Source organism: Oikopleura dioica, chromosome PAR (assembly GCF_907165135.1).
Source record: "Oikopleura dioica chromosome PAR, OKI2018_I68_1.0, whole genome shotgun sequence".
Classification (NCBI taxonomy): domain Eukaryota; kingdom Metazoa; phylum Chordata; class Appendicularia; order Copelata; family Oikopleuridae; genus Oikopleura; species Oikopleura dioica.
The window spans coordinates 10,824,551-10,848,491 of NC_137293.1; the positions used below are offsets into that span (position 1 = coordinate 10,824,551).

Below are 23,941 nucleotides of genomic sequence, written 5' to 3' on the forward strand. Positions count from 1 at the left end.
GGCATAGGTAAGTTTTCCATATTTTGTAGCTATTATTAAATTTTCATTTGCGTTATGGTTTTTAGTCCCTGGTAATATCATTCATCAAGCGATCGAGTGTTTTGCCTCATTTTTACAAATTTTTATTCAAAATCATCAAGTAGTTTCTCTCAAATAAAAATAAGCGTTATGGTGTTTACGTTGGAGTTGTTTTTTTCAGCTTTTGAAAATTCCAGTAAATTTTAGATCTTTACTTTTTGATATTTGCATCATTTTAATAGAAACGTGACATGTTTATTTCGTTTCTTAAATTTTCATGCAGAAAAAAAGCAGCAAATTTCAAGTTGTTTTTATATTTATGGGATTTCAAAACAGGAGTCATTACCCTGATGCGGTGCAGGGGTAATGTGTTACGCCGCAGAGCTAGAGGTCTAGCGTTCGAATCTCGGACCAAAGCTAGACTGAAAAACGAGATACACGCTAACATCGACTGTAAGATAACTCAAAAGAGTTGATCATGTGGTCACAACAAACCAATTTTGAATATTGCGCCACTCTGATTGGCGCAGCTGTTTTTCCTCTTTGCTATTTTTCCTTTTTGCTTTACTTTTCTGTTTCTGCTATTGAGATATTTCTTTTTACAGAGAAAGCAAACTTGTTCTTTTTAGACTGATTGAAATGGGTCTCTGCTTTTCCACTGCCGAGTCGACAACTGGAACTCGAGACTGTATTGTCAGTCGAGTGAGCAGCAAGTGGACTTTGTCATCCTTGCAAATTGAAGACTCCGCTTCAAAATATGGCTCCAAGTTTCTTGAAATCTGTGACGAGCGATAAACTCTTGCTTGTGTCTCTTGCAAAATAAAGAGTCCAAAAATTTGAACCAAACATTGATTTTATTGCAATTTTTATAAGCAAGGAAAGTGATTATAGAGTAAAAGGTTGATCATGCAAAGTTTTCATTATTTTGAAGAATTGCAGGTGGCGGCATTTTTTGTATCTTTACCCGGATTTAATGCCGATTTTTAGCGTGAAAATTTAGGCTTAAAATCCGAGTTCCTGATTGCGCCGAAGTTGAGTTGACTAGTATTTTTCTACTCTTTGGGATCTTATAACCCGGCTTGAACTTAATTTTGTGAAATCCTAACCAACCTTGTTTTGCTTCTGAGTTGTCTTTGGTAACGCCGAGTTTCACTCCTGAGCCGCATTGTAAAGGGTGGATTTTGGGGCTTTGCTCTTCGGGCTTTCTTTTTTCTGGGCGCTTTCTTCGCATCGGTTTTTCTTCTAATTGCTTTTGGAGAGGTGCATTCTGGCCTGACGGTATGGTGAATTCTTCGGTTCGCTTCTTTTTCATCCCAAGCATATGGGAAGTTATTGATAATGAATCTATTTCTTCTCCACTCTCTTCCGAAGAAAAAATTTCGCTTGTTAATTTCTATTTTTTAAATAAAGTTTTTTATCTTTTTAATTTACCCCAAAGCTCATGCCAAAATGCCAGTTTTCAATTGTTTCACTCCATTTGGGCACCACTAGATTATTGTTATACTTGTGTTATGATGATACTTTTACCTGATTTTTTAATGAGTTGAATTTTCTCCTTCCAGCGGCGATTAAGGTCAGCAATTGCAAAGTCGGCTGCTTCGTCTTTGAGAATCATCAAAGCGCGTTGACTTCGAATGCAGCTTTCGTAGCAAAGTTGCCGGGCTTTTTACGGATTAAGGGCATATGACTTTAAAATTGTCATGATACCGATTAACACGCAAACTAAAGAGGCTCGGTTGAGGTAGCGTTCGTTTTTAAAGTCTTTGTAGAGAGGATCTTTTTCAGCTTCGTTGTAGAGAGCATCGTTGGGAAAGGCGAGTGGAATGTCTCTAAAGTCGCAGTCGTAGGGAGTTCTTTTTTTTGTTTGGAAAAGCACTTTCATAAATGATTGACTCTGATTTTCCAACAAATCTTTTTTTTCCTGGATTGGCTTCGATCCATTCGGCAGAATCAAAATCAATCGAGTTTGGATAGACGGGGGTTTCATTCAAACTGGTTAGCATTTTCATATATTCCTCGTTTCTGCTCACAATTGTATGTATAAATGCTAAAAGATTTTTAGTACTATACTCAATTTAAAAATTTTACCAAAGGGTTTTTGAAATTTTTCCTGGACGCTTCTCAAAATTTTAGCGCGCTCGGGAAAATGTTTTGTTATGGAGAAAGGGACATAGTCTATTTCTCGGTATGCGGGATTTTTGCGAACAATTTCGCCATCAATGGTGGCGGTAAAAAATTTACTGTATTTTTCCAAAAATTGGTCAATCTGTGGCTCTAACTCTATTTCCATGATTCGAGTTTGTCGTAATTTCCAAAGGGTTCTGGTTGTGGTTTTATACCGAGCGATCTGCTCGACTGTGACTGATTACTGGCGCTGTTGTTGAGCAGACTCAAAAAGTGAATAATTATTTTCTAGAATGGGTGTGTTTTTGAGAGCAATTTTATTCCGGATGCTCAGTTTACTGGTCTTCAACTGAACAGCGGCTAAATGGTTATCACGGTAGGTTTTTAGTGCGGGGCTTGTTAACAATTTTCAACTAGCGATCTGCTCGGAATCGAAGAATTCAAAAGGCCTTGAGGGCTGCGGCATCTCAGCTTAGAATCGCCAAGCTCCTTGCGCTTGGCGGCGATGAAGACGTTGAGCAGGCTCGAGCTCGGGACAATGAAGAAATTCAAGAAGTTCCATCGGAAGAGTTCAATGCTCAATCATCTACCCCTGCGCCGCAAAGAGCAGCTGCCGAGGAATGCGGGGAAAAAACAAAAAAGAAGGGATTCTTTTCCAAGATGCCCCAGCTTCTTAAAAAAAAGCCCACGCCAAAGTTTGACATTTTCGGTACGTTTTTGCAATTGAAAATTTACTCACATTTTTTAGATAATGATCAACTTGGCCTTGCGTGTGGATTCGATGAAATCTGCAAGGGGCTGTCTACTCAAGAAAGGCGAGCCGTAGAAAAAGAGATCTTCCGGCTTCAAGGTCTTTTGGAGAAGGAACGAGATTTTCTTTGGCACGATTTACACGCGCAAAGAGTAATCGTGCACATTCGAACAAAGAGCGGCCGCAGTATAATTATCAAAGGCCGAGGCTGGACAAGTGAATACGAACAGTAAACTATTTGCGCCAAGAAACCTGTATATTCCCATCTTGAGCTGCAAATAAAATTTCTTTCATAAATCAAAACAACGAGTTCTAGAATTTCTATTTTTGTTTTTGGTTTTATTGAGCTTGTACAGTTTTAGTTACAGAACATGTCCAAAGACCCATATAAATTCGCCAAGTTGCTCTATTTCGCCAAAGAGATTAGTCAAGGTTCTTGGTTGATTCATAGAGGTGATGTCTTTTCGGAATACTTCATATCTAAAACGGGGAACTTGTCTTTCGTTGAACAATTCCTCTGCGGCCTCGTAGCCCTCTTTGTGTCCAGTTTTTGCAGCTACAGTTGGATTGGTGCTGATGTCTGTATTATTGGTAAAGACAACAAAGACTTGCATACAATTTCTAAAAAAATATAATTTTCTAAAAGGCAATTAAAACTTACCGCAGAGTAATGGCTTTTTTTCCTTTTTCATAGAAATTCTGTCCGATAAAAATCATTGAAACACCCAAATGCCTACGTGCATAAGTTAGTAAATATTCTACAGTTTCGCTGTCGAGACATTTTGATCACTGATCATCAACAATGATCAAAGTGTCGCGCTTATTGTCGTTGGCAAAATTTTTATCGAGCCAAGTTTGAGTAGGCAAGCCTATTTTTGTGTAAAGCGTTTGATGAGACGGTAGATTAATGTCTAGATGTTCTATTCTTGGCATAAAGTAATAGATGTTGTTTATTTCACCGGCAATCGCTTCATTTTCAATTAGACTTTTTACCCACTCACTTTTTCCAGCGCCAGTTGTTCCACAGATGAAAAAAGCAGTTGGGTGTTTAAAGAGTAAATCGTCAGAATCTATCATTGGTACTTCAAAACTGGTCATGGTTATTCGCTGTCAGAGGTATCGCTGTCTCCACCCAGCGGTTCTGCCACAATGACATCAATGAATCCTTCGATGTCGTATTTCAAGGCTTGTTTGCGCGAAGCTTCAGTGTCCGTGTTGCGATCACGGTGATTGTTCACGTACACTCTAATCGTGCGCATTTCGTATAGCATTGAAATGAGATTATGAAAGTACGCTACTTGCTCGGGATCAGACTTGTCAAAGTTGTTTTCGTTGATGACAAAGCAACCGGTCTTGTATCGTTTGTAGGCTTTGGTGTAGCTTGGAGCAACTCCTTTCTTGGGTTTGTCCTTTTTGATGATTTTGCCTGCAAAGTAGATGGCAGATGGATGCAAGGATGGCGTGTTGATGTTTCGTGGCTCAATTGTCAGAGCATATCGTTTTTTCTCTTTCTCAAGCAACTCTTTGAAATCAGATGCTTTTGATTTTTCGGTCATGTTCGAATGGTTGATGCTTGACCGGTCACTCTGAATATATACTGTTAATTTATGCAGAATACACTAGATGTCAGCCTTTGTAAAAAGTATAAATAGCAGAACGGTATTAATTTATAACCATTCCGAAAAAAAGAGAATCAGAGAAGGCACGAATCAAGAAAATTGATAAAAAATTCAGGTAAATAGGAAAATTACGAGTCGCAGCTTTTTTAATTGAAAAAGAGTAGTGAATGATCGCTACTGAATAATGAGCGCCAGAAAAATAAAGTCGAAAAAGAAATACGCCCTTATCGAAGAGGACATTCTCAAAAGCATCGCTTCCAAATTCAACTACAATCCAGATACCAAGTATTTACGATTTACCGCTCCAAAAACTGGTTTGGAAAATACCCCATTGGTAAAATATCCAGACTATAATGATATTGAGACGAAAAACGGGGAAAAGCTCGCCAAGGCAGCAAACGTCAAAATCCCGATCGGCGAAAGATATCCCTCCTCCTCCGAAGAAGAAGAGGACGATGCCGAAGAGGACTCTGAAGAGGAAACCGACAGAGAAGAATATCCCCCTTGGTCGGAATACGACGAGCAGGAAAACAGTACCGAATCCGAGCCCGATTATTATGAAGCCAAGCGCTACGAACCCAAACCCTATACTGAAGAGGAAAAGGGGTCGACCTCGAAAATACCCACTTCCGGAGAAAGAAGTGACAATCGATCCGAATCCAGTGAGCATCGACGACGGAACGACAATCGATCCACCACAAGAAAGTCAATTCTCAAACATCGAGATGTGGCAAAACGACGTGGCGAAGCATCTAAATCAGTTAGGATTAGGGAGCCAGAGCGCTTCAGCCCAATTCCAACAACTACTCATGCCAGGCGCAATAACAGAAAAAAACGGTCTGTTGTTTTTGACACATTTGATGGGGGCTCGAAACGAGCGAAACGAGCTGACTATCCCGAAAGAGCTGTTTTCCATGAATCCTCTAGTCCAGCAGCAGCAGCAGCAGCAGGTGCAGCAGCAGACACCACGCCAAGAGACAAATCCGATACAAAACGTGGAGGGCGAATTCTTGCAGGATCACCAGTCCCACCAGACCCTGATCGACGAGCCCGCTCCACAAATGACACAATCTGGGCAGAAGGACAGCCCCTTGCCGACTGCGAAAACTTTTGGCAGTAATAACAGTCCCAATGTTTTTCAAGATTCCTTTTATAATCACGAAAAGCCACTTTCATATACGTCTATGGATTTGAAGCGTTTTAAACGCATGAATCCTATTATATCTAGACATAAACCTTTTAATTCAAAATTTACACGAAATCCTATTATTGCGCCGTCGCTTTATTCTCACTTGATGTCTGATACGATTCATGCGTATAAAAATGACGGAGGTGTAAACAATGGATTTAAATATATTCTTGTTGTGATTGATTGTCTTTCGCGTAAAACTTTTGTTCGACCGTTGAAAACATTAAAAGGGGTCGAGACTGCACGTCAACTGGAAGACATATTTATGAGTATGCAAGATCGACCAGGACATTCCTTCTTTGAGACTGATTTGGGTGGAGAATATTCTGATCATGTTTTGCCTTTGCTTGAAAAATGGAACATGACGCCAGTAAAACTGCGTAACCAGCATAAAGCAGCGTTAGCTGAGAGAGTGATGTGAGTTGAGTTTTTATGTTGCTTTGATGCTGAGTTTGTTTTTTAGTGGAACTCTTCAAGGCAGACTGAGAAAGTATTTTGATGCTCATGACGGGGTTCGAAGATGGGTTCACATTTTGGAAGATGTGAATAAAGCTTATAATAACACTGTGCATTCTACTACTAATATGGCGCCTAATGATGTAACTCTTGAAAATTCACTTGATCTTTTTAAACGACTTGAAAAGAAGCGAATGTCTTCTAAACAAAAAAGACATCAACCAAACGGAGAGTCGGCGATTTGGTTCGCATTCCTGTCAAAACATATCTCAAAAATAAGTTTAAAAGGGTGCAGATCCAAATTGGTCTGATGAACTTTATAAAATAATCAAAATAGATTTTGGAAGTTTGGTTCCTGTTTTTACTTTGGCAGATGAAAGTGGCGCTCCGCTTCCACGCCGATATTATGAGAATGAAGTGAATTTTGTTAGAAACGTTCTCGATGAAGAATAATTTATCTGTCCTTATTAAACTGCAATGCGCGCACTTACAAACACCTGTGTTTTTTGATTTTTTTTTAGAGACATTGATGCTTACTAGACAGGGAGCGTTGAGAAGGCGTAGAACCGGCAGACGAACAACCACCACCACAACAAAAACTCGGGCTCAAAACACACGAAGAAGAGGTAGATCTTTTGCTCGAAGAAGCTCTCGAAGAGCTCATACCTCGTCTGGCAGCATTGCAACTTGGTATCGAAACAGAAGACGACAATAAAAGTATGAAATTTCGAAAGAGAGCGTTAACATATCCTCCAGATGGCGAATTCGGCGACTTGTTTTCCGATTGGGAAACTCATTCCTTGGCTGGCGAAACTTGTCAAGAGAGCATCCAAGAAGACCTTTGCACCGAAAAATGGCACACCAACTGGTACAGCAAGTGGTGTTTCGAAAATCGGATGTTGCGAATGGTGTTCAAAGGATGCGTTGACACAAAATCTCTTCTTATAATGACTTTATTGCTGATAATCGTAGTTGGCGTAGTCGTTGTTTTTAAACTAAATTTTATTTCCTGTGTGATTTTTTAAATAAATTTTTTTTAGATGGCGGAAACATTTGGACAGCTTCTTTATTTGACTGATAAATCGGCCACAGATGATCCTTATAAAGGAGAAATCTGTGTTGGTCGATTGGGGAGTGAAAATACTCCAGGAGTGATTTTTTTTGATGTTCCGGAAGATAAAAGATCGCTCAAGCCGGAATTGTGCATGTTTACGTATAGGCTTTTGGTAGATTCGAATTACGTTCCGGATAATGGTTTGCACGCTAAAATGATAAGAAGACTGGTCATTAGACTTTGTGATAATCGTCTCTTTGATTCGTTTGACTTGCACGAGTATACGTTTATCAATCAGTTTATAACAAAACTGAACATGTCTGAAATGACTCAAAATACGGAACTTTTTCCAAGTGGACATTGGGACAGTAGGGAATTGAATACTGATGAGCTGGAGGATCATTCTTTGTATCACAATAACAAAAAAATTGTCGAGCATCGACATTCTTATGCGGAAAAGATTTGGAAGCCAAAGTCAAATCTTACAGTCAATACAGATAGTGAGGGTATTTCATGCGAGTATTTGGTTTACGAATATGATATAAGAGCGCCGCTTGTTCATGGGTTGGCTAGACAGCCACGCGTCCTTCCGGCAAATACAAGAACTTCTTTTGAAGTTGAGTTGAATACTTTGGCAAATTTTTTGATGAAAGTATCCGACTATCAAAAGTATCGAACATCTACAGACAACAGTTCTAAGTTTGTATATCCTTTCAACAAGCACCTTAAAACCACTCGCAAGAACAAAGCGCATGCGACTGCGGCTGTTTGTGACTGCGCAAATTTTTATAAAAAAGGAGGACATGGAAAGTACACCCATGTTTATAAAACAAAGTCAAATGGAAAGTACGATTTTGAAGAAGAAGTTGATGAGACAATTTTCAGCAAGGACAATGACAACGTCAATTGGAAAGCGCATACAGTTTTTTATGATGAAGCAGATTTGGCTCGAGAAACGATCGATGGTAAAGATTACCTTGTTTTTTATATGGAAAATGTCTTGAAAGAAAATGAATTGGCGAATCCAATAGACTTTATGCTTGAATCTGTTTTTGTCAACGCGGCAAAGATTGAAAGACCATTGACTACGGGTAAATCAGGTGAAGTGAGTATTCCTTTCTTGTATCCAAAATTTGTGGCAAAAAGATTCAAACAAGGCTTGCGAACCGACACTTTTGAGGTGTCGTCAGGAAAAGTGAGAATTTCATAGTTTGTTGTTGTTGTTGTTGTTTCAAATTTTCATTTAATAACAGGTCCGCTTCCACATATGCTCGTTTTGACTGGAATGCCAAATGATCAGTTTACATCTCCTTCTTTTGACACGTGCTTGACAAAAACTACGATGAACGATCCTGCCTTTAAAATCAAGGAATTTACAGTTTTTGTCAATTGGAGAACACATTTTAGAACGCCATGGAGAAAACCCCTTGATCATTATCTAAACTATCTGAGACACAATGGCAGATATGCAAACAAGTCGCTCGGAGGTGGAATGGATTTTTTCAAGTTTCAAAACGAAAATTGGATGGTTCCATTGTGCTTTGATGACGATATCGGAATGTCGGGCACAGTCAACGTCAAAATCACCTTTGAAAAGCCTGTTGAAAAATTTGGAATTTGCTCGTTATGAAGATTCCGATTGAGGAGCTTCATCTTAATAGAACACGAAACGGTTGGTTATTATTTCACTTTTTTTATTATCCATTTTTTAGAAGCATCTGTCATGCAAACAAGTGTGACTGGTACAAAACGAAAGACTGATGACTTTTTGCTGTACAATGAAATCGCAAAAAGGCGAATGAAAGAACATCTTGAATCTGTTGAAAAGTAATTGTAACTGCTCTAATAAGCTCCCTCGTTGAATAATAAATAAGACAGCCCTTTTTAAGCGCGAGTTTAGTAATTGCAGGTGTAGAAATGAAACGGATCTTGGCCCGAGCGCCAAGAGGCAAAATTGAAAAAAATCAAAGAAAAAAGAACCAAAGATTTTTATTCTCAAGAGAAGAAGGGCAAAGACATCGATCAAAGCAAAATAAAAAAGACTTGTATACAGGGTATCCTGAGGGTGGATGTTCCTACGAAATATTCGATAGTGAGCAAGTTCCGCCACCATCATCCTCTCCACCGCCACAGTCTCTGAAGGCGAATGCTACACGTAATTCTCATTCAGAGTGTGCGCTCGAAGATTTGGATTTTGGAAATGGTAGCAGCAGGGATTCTGAGCGGATGTCTGACAATTATTTCGATTGTCCTGTGTCTGACAACGATGGTGATGACAGTGACGCTAATTCCCGTGCTGACAGTGATTTATCTTTATCGGAGGGAACTGTCAGCAATGTTTATTCCGCAATATTGATTGGTATCAATTGGTGGAACTTTTACAAAAATGCTCTCCTCATATTCCAAATAAATTTACAAAAGCGCTTCGTCAAAGTTTGATCAAGTGTGACCCTAGTGAGCTGGAGAGGCGATTTGGGCGGCGACCTACTCGAGCACATTTACCCCAGATTGAAGAATATTTGGGGATTGATTTGTATGTGCTTCTTGGAGGTAAATTTTCTCCATTGGCGATTTCGTACCGACCGTATCGAGCAAGTGGCCCGCTACACATGCGAGATGTTTTTGACGAGATTGAACATCAAAATTGCCACTTGGGCACGCATAAAAGACCGGTTGTTGTGCTTCAAGCGGCTCGAGCGTTTTTTCATACTTTGGGCGTTTTTTATACGATTCCACATCGGCGCTCGCTGCAAGTGATTGAAGGCGACTGGATTAGCATTTGGGCTGCGATTGTTTCCGCACGTTGGCCGAAGCTGCCCAAAGCTCAATACAGTACACAGATTTTAAAATTAAAAAGCGAGCTTGGGCTTGCTACAAATGAAATGTTTCAAATTTCAGATGGAATATTTCACAAAATCCGGGTTAAATTTGGAATTGCCGTTCGACTTTTTGTTGCAACCTTTGTCAACGATAATTGCAATGATAAGACGTGTTTTTATTCGACTCTTGGCGAGGCGGACAATGTCGTGCTGAATATACTCGTGGCGAGTTATGATGAGGATGATTTTGGTCGAGAATTTCGCGAGTTTTCTGGAATGAGTTATCGTAAGCTGCAAGAGGAGCCATATCGCAATCCGGTACTTGCCTCAAACGTGGATTATTCTCGGCGGAAAGAGATTGCCGTCAATATGGAGGATGAAGAGATTTGTCGAGTGATGCGATGGCAAAAAGCTAGCTCATTTCACAGTAAACGAGATCGAGCGATTCTTTCAAAGCGCAAATCTACAGATGGAAGATTTCAGCAGTCATCGTCAACAAAAATTGACAGATTAAAAGAGATTCACCAAAAACAGTGCGCCGCCATTCGCAAAGAGTCGAAAAAACAGCGCAATGCGTTTATTGACGACGAGGCAGAAGATTCTGACGGAGGATCGTCGTCAGATTTGAGTCTACACGATAGCGATTTAGAATTCATCAACGATAATGAATCTGATTCGTCGGTTGAAGTCGAGGCCACACCACCACCACTACCACGCCAATTGCCTGTTTTTGACGCTGCAAGTAGCAGTAGCAGCGATGAATTTACAAGTTCTTTTGAGCCGGTTCGTAATTTGGCTGGACTGGTTCCAAACGTGTTTGATGAGAATACGCGAGTTCGAGTGCTCAAAGATTCAGAAGTCAAGAAATTGCCAGTTTGCCCGACTCGAGGATGCTTGTACACATCGTCTCGAAAAGAGTACTTTGACAAGCATGTTAAAACGTGCAGCGGCGAAACAAAGACTTGGATACGCCAGAGTGTTCAAGGTTCACACGTTTTTGATTTCAAAAAAGAACTTGTTTCCGAAGGCTACTTGCCAAGTGAAGATTTTTGCGTCGACTTTTATGTGGTTTTTGATATTGAATGTTTGATGAGTGTGGGGCCCTTTACCAATTGTACATTGAATGAGAATGTGAGCAAATTTCACAATGTGAGCACAATTGCCTGTTTGACCTCTGATTGTCGTCAAATGGGCTTCACTCGACGCGACATGAACTACGAATCAAGCCTTGTCATGATCACCGAGTTTGTCAATTATCTGCTCTCTCTAAAGGCGGAATTGCGCCGCGATCACGTGCCAGAATGTGTTCTCACTGGAATTGACTTTTATTCGGCGCGGATAAAGAGCCGTCTTTCGATGCGCATCAATGATGGAACCACTCTTGCAAGTTATGGCGAAATGGGCGAATTTCGAAAAAAGCTTCAATATTTGCAGAGTTTTATGAAATTGATGGTTTACAGTTGGTGTGGAGAGACCTATGATCTTACGGTCATTTATCCAATGTTGATGGCGGTTTTTTATGAATTTTGCGGTCAGAATACGTCGAAAATCAATGTCATCAAACGAGGCGGCGGCTACATGCTGACAGAATGCATGGGGCTGAGTTTCCGCGATTTTAGAAATTATACGGCTCCGATGAGCTTGGAAAAGCTGGCAAGATCGTGCGGTCTTGATCCATCACGCTACAGTAAAGGAAGCTATCCGTACGAGTGGTATACGTCTATTGATCAACTTTCAAGAGCTACAGAATTTCCTGCCTACATTTGTTTCTACTCGTCAATGTATGCAAAAAGTCGCACCCCTGCCGAGCAAATGAATAAAATAATCTGCGAAAGAGTGGCCAGCAACGACTGGGCACGCAATGAAGACGTATTGCTTGATATTTTTGGCTTTTTGAGACTTGACTCGCTTGAAAACGATCCCGCTTTGAGGGAATTCTTTCAGGAGGAAAATTCAATGCTTGTTAGCGATCTGGGCGTCAACAATGCTACTGAGCTGTGCGCGCATTATTTCGAGCAGCTCGAAAAGATTTTCGCCTATTCTGAAGAGGCAAATTGCTATCAATGTGATCCCGATTGTGAAGAAGCGCAAGAGTTTTTTCGCTTTTCGATTGTCGATTACGAGGCAAGTTTGACACTTTGGCGAGAAATTGAAGCGTCAAATGAGCACCATCGCATGACAATGCTCATGTTTCTGATGAATTATAATTTCAATGACGTGCGATTGCTTCGAGCGGCGATTGAAGCCTACTCTAGAATGTTTGTTCAGTCGTTCAACGTCAGCATTCATACAGATTTGAGCATTGCCAAAATCGCTCAAAACATAGCCATGTCAATGTATCAGCCCAAAGTGCCACCAATTATCTCCATTCCACCTCAAATGGATTTTGTGTACAGAGATTGTCGCAATAAATTGAGTGGTGGCATTGTCCAAGTCTTTCATCGAGCGGTGTACCTCAATGGGCCCGATGAAGACGTTCCAGTGGCTGCTTATACAGTGCCAAATGGGTGTACTGTTTTGGCTCTGATTTTGTACGATTATACGTCGCTTTATCCTTTTGCAGTGAAGCAATTTTTGCCATGTGGCCCTGGCATTTGCTACTATCCAAGCGATCGACTGATGGAGCTCAAACGGCAGCTAGAAGCAAAAACAAAAAACGTTGAAACGCTTGAAGCCGGATCAAAGAGAACAAGTTCTCTGATTGAAGATGTTTCAGGCAGTGATAATTCTGACGACGACTACGATGATATTAGCCACTGTAGGAAATCTGTCGACGATTCAGAATTTCGACAGCGGTTTTCATTCAACGATTTTCGCGAAGTGAGCGGCAACCTCAGTCGAAGATATTACTCGTATGGAATGTTTGCTCAGCGTGAAAATACAAACCTTGATTCTATTCGCTACTTGGAGTACTTGAATTGGGATCCCCAAAGAGAGTACTCTGGTCGCATCCAACACGCCTACAATTATCAAGAAAAAAAGATTGGAAGATTCAGTGTTGATGGATACTTTGAGAGTGACACGTGCATCCCTGGCACAAATATTCCAGTTTGCACGATTATTGAATTCAATGGATGTACGATTCATTGGTGTCCTTGGTGTAAGACGAATCCGTGGCGAGGCCGTCGCATCAAAGAATACTGTCCAGTGGAGAAAAAACGCATTCTCAAAGTGTTGACGCTAGACGAGCTACTGGCGCGTGATAATGCGAGAATGCATGAAATTGTCGAGACAATTCGCGCACGAGACAAGATTGTCGATCCGGGTCAGGACACGAGTTGATTATTCTTTTTTTCTTTCTTATTTTGCTGTTGCTGCTGATCAACTCGTGGTAGCTACCCTCGCCAAAGCATCAAGGCCCGCGCAATTTTTTTCATAAAATTAAAATCAAATCAATGTGTCGCTGGATGCGCAAATGGACATGGCTGTGCTCGGGTCAGCTCAGCCACAGTAAACCCTACTCGCCCCTGTATCCGATGCTGTTCAAATCTGCTCAATCGTGGCGAAATGGTGGTAGTCAAGATGCAGGAATCACTGCCGACGAGTTCAAACAGTGGGTAAAGCGCCGAGATCCACGCCACCCATCAGAATCTGCCTTTCATGGTCTGGCAATTGTGGATTTACTTTCACCAGCTTCCGTAATCGCCGATCATGCAGATTTGCCGCCAATTTTTGACAAAAAAATTCTCACCGCTGACGATTTCAACGGTCTAATGCGCACCAGCTTGTCTGAGAAGGAAATTGAGCGAATGTTTCCCCAGGCGGAAAACGTGCTCTGCTACCATGCTTCCAATTATTTGATCACTGGCGAAATGCTCGACTATCTTCAGAATAAAGGCGTACTCTATCGAGTGCACTACTTTACTCAGTATTTTAGAGCGGCTCCGTTTGAGCACTTTGTGGAAAAATTGGCCGCCGAGCGCATCAAAGCTCACATGGCGAAAAACTCTGTCCTCTCGCTCATCATCAAGCTACTAATGAATTCGATGATTGGCCGTTTTGCGCTCGCCGTCTCTCGCTTCCTGTCAACTCGCGTCGTAGATAGCTCACAAATGGCGCAAATGCTGAGAACGCCAATGCGCCGCGGTACCAAGCACCTTCGCGCCGAAGATGTCTCACTCGATCCGCTGCATGAAGTGACGCTCAACAAGCGCAACGTCACCGAAGACTTGGCCGTCCACATTCAAAATTTTGTCTATTTGGGACGCGGTTGTACTTTTTTCCTTTTCCGTTTGCTAGTTCCAAGGGGCCGGGCAAGCGCCCGGGGGTGGGACCTCCCCCCCAGGTCCCGACCGCCCGGGCGGCAGTTTAACGTAAATGACTTTCAAAAAGGCATTTTTTAATTTTTTTAAACGTATGGGAGCCCGTATGGGAGCCCGTATGGGAGCCCGTATGGGAGCCCGTATCAACCAAAAAGGCCGCCAAAACCAACGAGAATATAATCAAAAACAAGGAAGCAGTTATCAATTCACACGAGCGGCGACGTACGTCCCGACGGCTACACAGCAATCAGAAAATGAAAAGCCTGAAGAAAAAGGTTCGAGAGAAACTTGCCAAAATTCTGGAAGAGCCATACGAAAAGCCATTACCGCCGCCTCCGATTCCAGCGCACGGAATTGAGCCGCCAGCGGCAGCGCCACTAGCGTCGCAGCCACAACTACCACCGGGACCACAAAAAGGTAAAGAGCGAGTCAATTTTGAAAATTAACGAGTCTAGAAAAACCTCTTCGCCCATTAACTTCGATAATTGCAAAGAATCCAACCGAAACCCTTCAAAAACAACTCTTCCTTCCAGACAATTGGCCGAAATATCGACTTGCGCCACCGGTCAAATACGCTTATCCAAAGCAAACACTTCTCGGCTGTAATGGGGAACTGTGTCTCTCCTGTGGAAAGTATTTTGATGCAGAATACTATTTGGAAATTGATAGATGCATTCGCGAGCAAATTATGCAGAAAAAGGACTTGTGTTTTCCGACGCGCGCACCTCCTCACGCCTTTTTGGATGAGCCGATTCTACTTGTCAATTGTGGACACATAATCTGCAACTCCTGTTTGATCAACAAGGCGGCTCCAGTTCGTGTCAATACGCACACAGTCTACATGCACGACTTTCCATTTGTTATCGATCAAGAAGACATGGCCAAGATGCTCTGCCCGTTCTGCAAGTCGATCTTCAACTGGGACGGAGTTTATCATTATTAGGAAAACGTATTTTTTCGTACAACCGCTTTACAAGAATTCAAAACTGCACATGTTTAAATTTGTAGACGTTTTAAAGAAATATATGCGGCCGGGCTCTTATAGATTTTGTTACTGCGACACCGATTCTCTCATGTTGGCACTTGATAGTAAAAAATTGGACGACTGTGTTGCTGAAAAATACAAATCCGAATGGATAAGCAAGATCAAGCCCGCCTGGTTTGCAAAAACAGAGTGCCCCATCTCCGAGAAAACGCCCGGCCTGCTTAAAGTTGAAGGATCCCTTTCGGCTGGTTGGTACTTGGCATGCACGCCAAAATGCTATCTAATGGCAAAAACGACGCACCTCGACGAAATGGAAAGAAAAATTCTTCGCTTTGCCAAGAAATACTCTAATGGTGTTTACTCGGAACAGCGCGATTCTGATGCCAAAGAAATCCTCGCAGATATGACGCTTCTTGAGCGCAGCCAAGGCTCAAAAACTCCTTACAATATTGTCAAAAAATCATCCAAGGGATGCAATCTCGACATAAAGCTCAGGTAACTCGACAAACGAGGGAAACTATTTTTTTTTTGTAGTCTTTATGCATACATGTGGAGTGTTTTTGGCTGTGATATGAGAAATCGTCTCGAAAAGCCCATCACTTCCTTCCAAATGGATAGAAAGCGCAATCGAATGAAGACCACCACAATGCAAAAGAGAATAATGAACCCTCTGCTCAAGAAGCGACACGTTTGCGACGATCGTATAAGCACTCTTCCCCTTTTCAATTCTGTTACAAATCAATTTTTGTAAAGCTGTTTACGAAAAAATACGTTAATAAAAATCGTTGCTAATTTTACCCGAATATTTTTGTTTAGATTGAGCAAACATGGAAAAAAGATATAATATGAGAACAAGACGAGCGCCGCCTCAACAACAAACCAAATATAAGCGAAATATGGCTTCAATTATAGACTTTGTAAGGCGTAGACGTAAAGAGACACAAGCTAGATTTGCCACAAATGCGCGAGAAAATTTTGTTGCCATCAAAGACACCAACAATAGTGCTTTTGCGCTCACTCCTCAACAAATTGAATGGTTTTACCCCTCAGCAAAGAAGAAAATCAACTGGGGCTATGGCAAAGATCACATGGGAGTCGCCGCCAGAGCTGACATAAAATTTCTCAAAGAATTCATTCAAAAGCGACCAATTCCGAAAGACTACTTTGAAGAGCGAGAAAAGCAAGCCCTCATCGCAACAGATTCTCATCTACGATTCCCTCCAAGCTACTATATAAGTTGTAGTTTATTTAAATTCTTTGTTGATTTTTTGTAGAACAGCGCTGGGAAGCAACTCAAATGTACTTTAATTCAAATCAGACAAAGGGACGCCTCCCACAACACTACAATCGCTACACAATCACAGTTTTAAACGATGTTGACTTGCCCGACCTTGTCGAAAAACTGGTGACCAATCTCAACGGAATGATTCAAATCTATCTCGACTGTTACTGTAGCGCGCTAAGCGAGGCAACTGCAATCGACGAAATTACCGGCCAGGAATCCAAAATCGAAGTCTGCAAAATAGTTTATCCGAACATGGCGGGGAAAATCAACGATACGACCGAAATTACTGACCATATTGATCTCGAAAAATTGAGAAGCGAAGCCAAATTTGAAAATTTCACCTCTCGACTTACTCAACGAGTTTTCGAATCTCGAGAAGCTTTCCGTCAAAGCAACGTTCGTCTCAACCGAATCCTCTGCTACCAGATCACTATTAATGCTTTTCCTCCTAGCTGGAGATTTGCTTGAAATAAAAAGACAGAAATTTATGTTTGACAACATTTATTTTTTTTGCATAATTGGCACAGTGTTTTTATACTTTTTTTGGTGTTTTTTTTTTGTTTCGCATGCAGCACAAAAAAGCAGTGTAAAATAGTAGAAAAGAAAATGTACAGTAGTGAGCACATTAAAAGAAAACCGAAAAATATCAAAAAAGTGTGTAACAACTCCAACGTAAGCTCCCAACGTCTAATGGTAAGATGAACTTGTAGAAACAGGCTAAAACAAGTCAATCAACTCAGTCCCCTCGCGTTAGAGTCGATCGACGTTGTTCCATCAGCAAAAATAAAGGACAAAAAAACATGCGCAATAGATAATAAAAGTGTTTGCATCTCATACCTTTTCCATATTAGATAAAAACCGTTGCTAATTTTGTTTAAAGCGATGAAAAAAAAACGGACACAAAAAATATTGAAAACTCAAAATTGTAAGGCAATGCGCGCACAAACAAAGAGTATTTCCAAATAGATTACTTTTCGAAAAATCAACTAACTGACCTTTATAATGATAACCAAAAAATAATGACACGAGCGATTATACTAGATGAGAAACAAAGTAGGAGCAATAATTACTTGATCCGCGCGCGCAGTGATAACAACAAGCAAGAAATTAATTGCTCAGAAGATAATCGATCAGGTCTCCGGTGATTGAGTCACAATCGGCTGGTGCTCTTGTTTTTCCTATATTTTTTGGTAAATATTTTGAAATTATGAAAAAAGTCTTACCGTTTGATTGTGAAAGAACCGTCGAATCTTCTCTACGATGCGTTTCATCATCTGACTTTGAGACTTGTTGATCAGCTTTAGGCGGCTGATCGGCGTTTCCAGCGGCAACTCCATCAGTGCAGTTGTTATCGGATGCATTGACTGAGTGCTCATCCGTCTTGCCCGCCTGTTTTTTAGAAATGAGTGAAGATTTTTCTCCGGTGGTGATTTTTATACCCACAGAGTCGTTCTCCTTAAATATTCATGCTTGATTTTTTGAGTGATCAATTATATTTTTACCTCGACATTGTCGTAGACGGGTATCGGGTTTCGTGGACCCTTCTTTTTCGAATACATGATAAACTGCCCCGCGCTGTAATAGCCCGATTGTTTAACCGTCTCTTTGAATTTGGCCGCTCGATTTTCGTAGTATTCAAGCAGATGTTTTTCTTTCATAAATGCGGAGATCCTATTCTCAACACAATCGCCAAAACTTCCATTCAGCACCAGCTCGCAATACAAGGCCAAACAACGGGAAATCATAGTATGGATAGTTTTATCAAATCCAGAATTGACAAAACTGCGAGCGTTGCTTTGTGCACATCTATATCTGTTTCTGGTTTCTTTATGGCGTAGAGTTTCAGCAGTGCCAATATGTTTTGTGTTTTGTAGTACTCGCTCATCCCAACACATTTGAAACGCATCCTGATACTTGTATCTTTCGTCTTCTGCCCATTCGGCGAGAAATTTTCTAATGAGAATTAGGGCAGCAACATTCGTAAATTTGTATTCGTCTCGATAAAGAAAGAGTCGATTCATTGCGCAGATAAATTTTTTTGTTCTTTGGTTCCATTCGTTAAACTCTCCAAAGTGGCGACCCAGTGGCCCATTTACTGTCGCGTTTTTCTTGATGTCGTTGGGAATCTTTTGAAAATGCGCCAAATGATCGAAACTATCGTCGTCGAGTCCTGCAAATTTTGCATCTGGATAAAGTGAGCTCCCAGCTGAATCGAGAAACATCAAGTACCGAAAAAAGTCGCTGTCAAAAAGAGACTTTGTATCAAACTCTGCATTGCCCACGAAGCCATTTGAAACCATTTTTAATTTTGTGTCGAGATAAGTTGTGTCGCAAAGCGTCTTTAGCAGCCCCAGATAATCGTGTGTGATGTCAGTCCCAAAATGAAAATCAACATCATCAGCGGCATTATTTTTATACGGAATAGCAGTCCTCTTTAATCGCGAGTAAAGTCGCCAGTTATTATCGTCTTTACGGCCTCCGACCTCGCAACTTCGATAAAATTTCAAGCCAAGAATAACCGTCCAAAATTCTATCTGAGCAATTTGTCCAGATCTTTGTTGAAGCTGGGGCAAAACGTAAACAGAATCAGGATTGATGATCATTTTTCCACATTTGTCAAATTTTGAACTTTTATGACAAATTCGCGTAGTAGGATGCCGCAGTTTGCAGCAAACTGCTTTTTTAATTTCAGTTTTGGAGGCCAGTGTTGGAGGATTCGGTTCAGGAACATAATTTGAAGTCATAAATCGCTCCAAAGCAGCAAATGAAAAAAAGGATCCAATTCCAGTAGACTCATTTAATCGATGTTTAATGTCCACCCAATTGAGCGCTTTTGGTTGAAATGGTTCTCCGCCTTCAACCATAAGAGGACACTGCTTGAATATACTATATCGAGCCGTTACCAATGATTTCATATGTTGGCAATATCTGTACCAAGTGCGAAAGTGGAACGACAGCGGCTTTATTCTTTGACTCTTTCGCAGCGCGATCGGCAAATCAGGAGACGTACTCGCAGGTCTTTTTCTTGTCGGAGAGGTGGCTTGAAAAAAAAGAAAAAATAAAAAACATTTTGCGCCGGGTTGCTTACCTTTTGGCTTTTCAGGAATAATTTCTTTGAGTGTTTCGGCAGATGAAATACGGGTAGATAAGGCATTTTGATTGACCATTTGAAGATCAGCAGTAGTAAAAATCGGCATTGTAGATGAAGAATCACACGTTGAAGGAGGAGCTGTACAAGATTGAGAGCTAAATTTTGAAAAAATGAAAAGAAATTGAAAGTTTAAATCTTACTTTAAAGAGTCGAAAAGAAATCCTCCAGTGGAATCTCGCCTCCGGTCGCTACCCACCAAATGAAGAGCACTATCAGAACCATCAGGCATGCCATTCCTATCGCTCCAGTTATGAACGCACTCGTTAATAGACCCGGCTGGAGTCGAATTAGTCTCTGCTCTTGGGGGTAAAACACTTGAGGTCGTTCCCGAGGAGTATACGGTGGTGGTTGATCCTCCGGAAAAGTTTCTTGACTCTCGCTCGAGTTGTAATGCGAGGTCGTGTGGCCCGACCATCCACTGCGAATCGTAGATTCCGGACTCGAGCCCAGTACAGCTGGAGTTGAGGAACTGCTGCTGCTGCTGCTGCTGCTGCTGCTGCTCGTTCCACAAGTCATTGGAGGTGGCGGCGGTGTCAAAGTACTCGTTGAACTGCAGGAGCTCATTGTAGGTGTTGTTAGACGGATTGGAGTGATTGTTCCACTCTGACATCGATCCACCAGTATTGTTGAAACCTCGACACCAGTTTCGCTGATTGGAGTCGTCCTCCCGCTTGTTGACGGCTCCCCCCGAGCAAAATAATTCGTCATATAGAGCAGTTGTTCCTCCCATTGAGCCTCCGGTTCCTCGTATTCCTCCGGCATGTCCATCGACAGAATCGGCTCCTCGTAAATCTCGTCTATGTAGTCCTCCTCTTTCATCAGAGCCATCTCGGGAGCTGCTTCGAGGGCATCCGTAAATGGAGTCTCGCTGTTCTCCCAAAGCGTGTTCGTCTTTATTTTCAAATTTAATAAAACAAAATTGAAATACAAATTAACCTGTGTTAGATCTGGATACTCCTGCTGTTTGTTCTGCTGACTTTCCATTCTCGATGCCTTTTTAAAAAAAAAATGTTACAAATAAGTCGCTTGGATGAAAGTGTGTCTCTTTATTCAAATCTTACTTTTCATACACAGGCTGGTGTCCTGTCGGAAGGTGAGAAAAAATATCAAAAATGCTCACAGGAAAAAGGTTCAAATTATTTTTTTTTCGCAGCTCTATCAGGCAAAACTCGTCTCGTGGAAGTTTGATCTCGAGCTGGTCGACGTTGCCCCTTTTTATTGCCCACTTCGTTGCTGGTGACGACTTCGGCGCTATCAGGATTTGGGGTGTTATCCTGTTGAACCTCCTCCTCCTCCGGTTGTTCGACGATGGCGGCGGCGGCGCTTAATGAAAATAGAGTAAATCACACTCATTTACTGCATACAACGTTACCTCTCTATCTCGATCACAGTCTGCGCCGTAGCATCTGCGACTTCATCCGGATGAGCCTCGTCATTCTCTTGTTCTCCATCAATCGCCATATCCAAAGGCTTTAATTACTCGTCAAAATCAAAACAAAAAAAATATCACATACCGAGATAGTCTCTTCCAAGTCTTGGCTCGACAGATTCTTGAGCTTGCTTGTCTCGCCCGCTTCTTTCAATTCGTTCACCAAATGCAAGCATCTGAGCATTTTTTTGGTGTGTGGAGTAATCAACAAACCGTTGATTTTCTTTAGCGCCTAATTGATTTCAATTAACACGCAATTCCAAATTATGGCAATAATTACCTTTTTTGGGCTCTCGTGTGCAGTCACAATATCCGGGCGAGTTAAATCAACATCGGAAAATGACAATTTGGGAATTGGCGAGAGCGGTACATCCTCCAAGCGAGTAGAAGAAAAATAGTTGACGATGGCGGGACCAGATGGACTTCGCGGAATTGTTGTTGTAACTTCCGATGGTGGCGGCGGCGGTGGAGGAAAAGAAGCAGGCTGCTGGATAGTCACTTTCGCCTCGACAGGAACTTGTTCTTCTATCCCTCCTTCGTAAAACGGATTTCCTCGTATCTCGGCGGGATCTTCATAAACAGGCTCTGGAACGAGACGCTCATCAACTTGTTGAACTGCGGCGTGATGTGGGTTGTCGCGAAATTGCACCCCATTTACTTGTTTCGGCGCTGGCAACAGGGGGTCCTTCTCTTCCTCAGTTCTCACAATATTTTTGTTCTCTTTCTTTTTCTTTGATTCGGCTAAAACAACAGATTACTTTTTGATTTTTGAAAAAAAGATAAACCTTTGTAAGAATAGAGACTGCCCTCGCGATGAAACAAGTACAAATCTTCGCCTTCGTTTGGCTCCTTTTTGCAGCAAACTTCGCAAAAACAGTTCAAGTAGTTGCCGATTCCGTTTTTATGCTTTGCGCAAAAGTTGCAAATTCTCTTTCTCCAAACTTGCGGAAACTCTTTCATGCAATAAAAGAGCACAAAAAGAACAACACAAACGCAGATGATTATCGACCAAGTGTTGTCAGATTCGGCAGCGGTCTGGATTGGCTCAGTAGTCGGTGTTTCGCTGCAAAAAATTTTTTTTGTGTTTTTAAGGTGCATCCAAAACTGAGGTGCAGTTGAAACTGAGGTGCTTTTCAATTCAAGGTGCGAAAAAAAAAATAATAAGAAAATAATATTCTTTTTTAATAAATCAAAAAACAAGCACCTTGAATCTAATCACCACCTCAACTCCAAAAGGTACCTTGATTTCAAACTTACCTAGTAACTGGAGATTTTTTCCCTGGAGCGTCTGGTTTGACTACAATTTTTTTAGTGCCCTTGTTCATCCTCCACTCGATACACTCAAGAGTGAATTCGTCTACGCCGCCCAGCCTGCACCGATTTTCCATATCAATTTGAGTCTAATCAAGGGCTCAATAATTTCAAAACTTTTAAGCAAAAAAAATCTAAAATTTTGAGACCTTGACCTGAACTTGTGGCAAAAGCCAGACTAGGATGATCATCGTCAACGACATGTGACTATCCCCGTCTAAATAATTTTTCTTTGAATTAAAAGTACAAGAAAAATTTTCTTTTTGAAAGGCAGTCGGCAAATTCTTGGCTTTGACTTTGTCGATTTATGTTGAATTTCTGCCAGCCGCTCCAGGTTGCAATGTCTTTGTCCATTTGTTGTGCGCCAAACTAAAAAACGGCGTTACTTTGAGAAAAAACAAATCATCACTTACCAAGCCCATCAGAAAGCCATTTTCCGTAAATGTTTGTTTGATTATGTGTTTGATGTAAGCATCTGTTGGATCGACAATCGGATTGAGCGCGGTAATTGTAGTAATGCACTTTGGCTTGCAATCGTTCAAGCGCAAACGAATTCCAATCATAAATTTGTCAAAACCCTCTAATCGATCGTTACAGTTCATTAGACGAGCGCATGAATCGAGCACTTCCGATCGAGGTGTTGTCTTTTTACTCGAAAGCTGGATCGCTCGCCACAAAAAGGTCTCAAGTTGTCGATCAATGCAAACACTCTGATGTCGAGATAAATCAGTCGGGGCACGATCGAAAAGAAAACGAGAGTCCATCTAAACATGAATATAAGCTTTTTTCTTCTTGCTTGATAATGTACCTGAGTAAGTAGTTGTCGTAATCTTTCACAAAATTTGGGTGGTGTTGGACTAGGCAAAAAACCCATCAATAGAAGCAATGATGCTTTTTCTTCTCCAAGAGGATCTGCTCGTGTAGGCCAAGGACAAGCTATTCGCGGCCCAACAGAACAAGCCGCCTTCAAAACTGTAAACGGATTTCCCAGTGAATTGTCGCACATGTCAATCAAGTCCCAACTTCCGTCAATAAGCTGAATCTATACAAAATTTCAAAATTTTGGCTTGTTCACGCTTACCCAAACATGAATCTTTTTTGGAATGATGATTCCAGTCAATGGCGCAGTTGTAAACTCGACAAAAAACCCGCCAATTTGATGCCACGGAATCAAATCGACTTTTTCTGAGCTTTCAATGTAAAGGCTGCCAACCATCGGAAGAACACTGGCTATTGGGCGAATGATTTCTACGGCGCGAGGATTAACACAAGATTCGTTGACTTGTTTGCACATCAGCTGAAAAACGTTGCCGAATCGTGAATGGCAGAGAGAATTGCCAAGTCCAAGGCATTCCGTAGTGACATCGAGATATCTTTTTTTCAAAATATCCGAGGCGTCGAAGCGAGAATTTTGAGGAGTTTCATCTAAAAAGCCCTTTTTAACACAATGATGGACACGAATAAAGAGAATTACCTAAAGTTTTAGAT

At 41.3% G+C, this 23,941-nt stretch overlaps 1 protein-coding gene across 1 annotated transcript in view; it reads right to left on the reverse strand.

The window, feature by feature from the left end:
• LOC145706051 (uncharacterized) overlaps positions 1–23,941 on the reverse strand; it is a 93,624-nt gene that overhangs the window by 44,106 nt on the left and 25,577 nt on the right. The gene's annotated exons all lie outside the window — the stretch shown is intronic.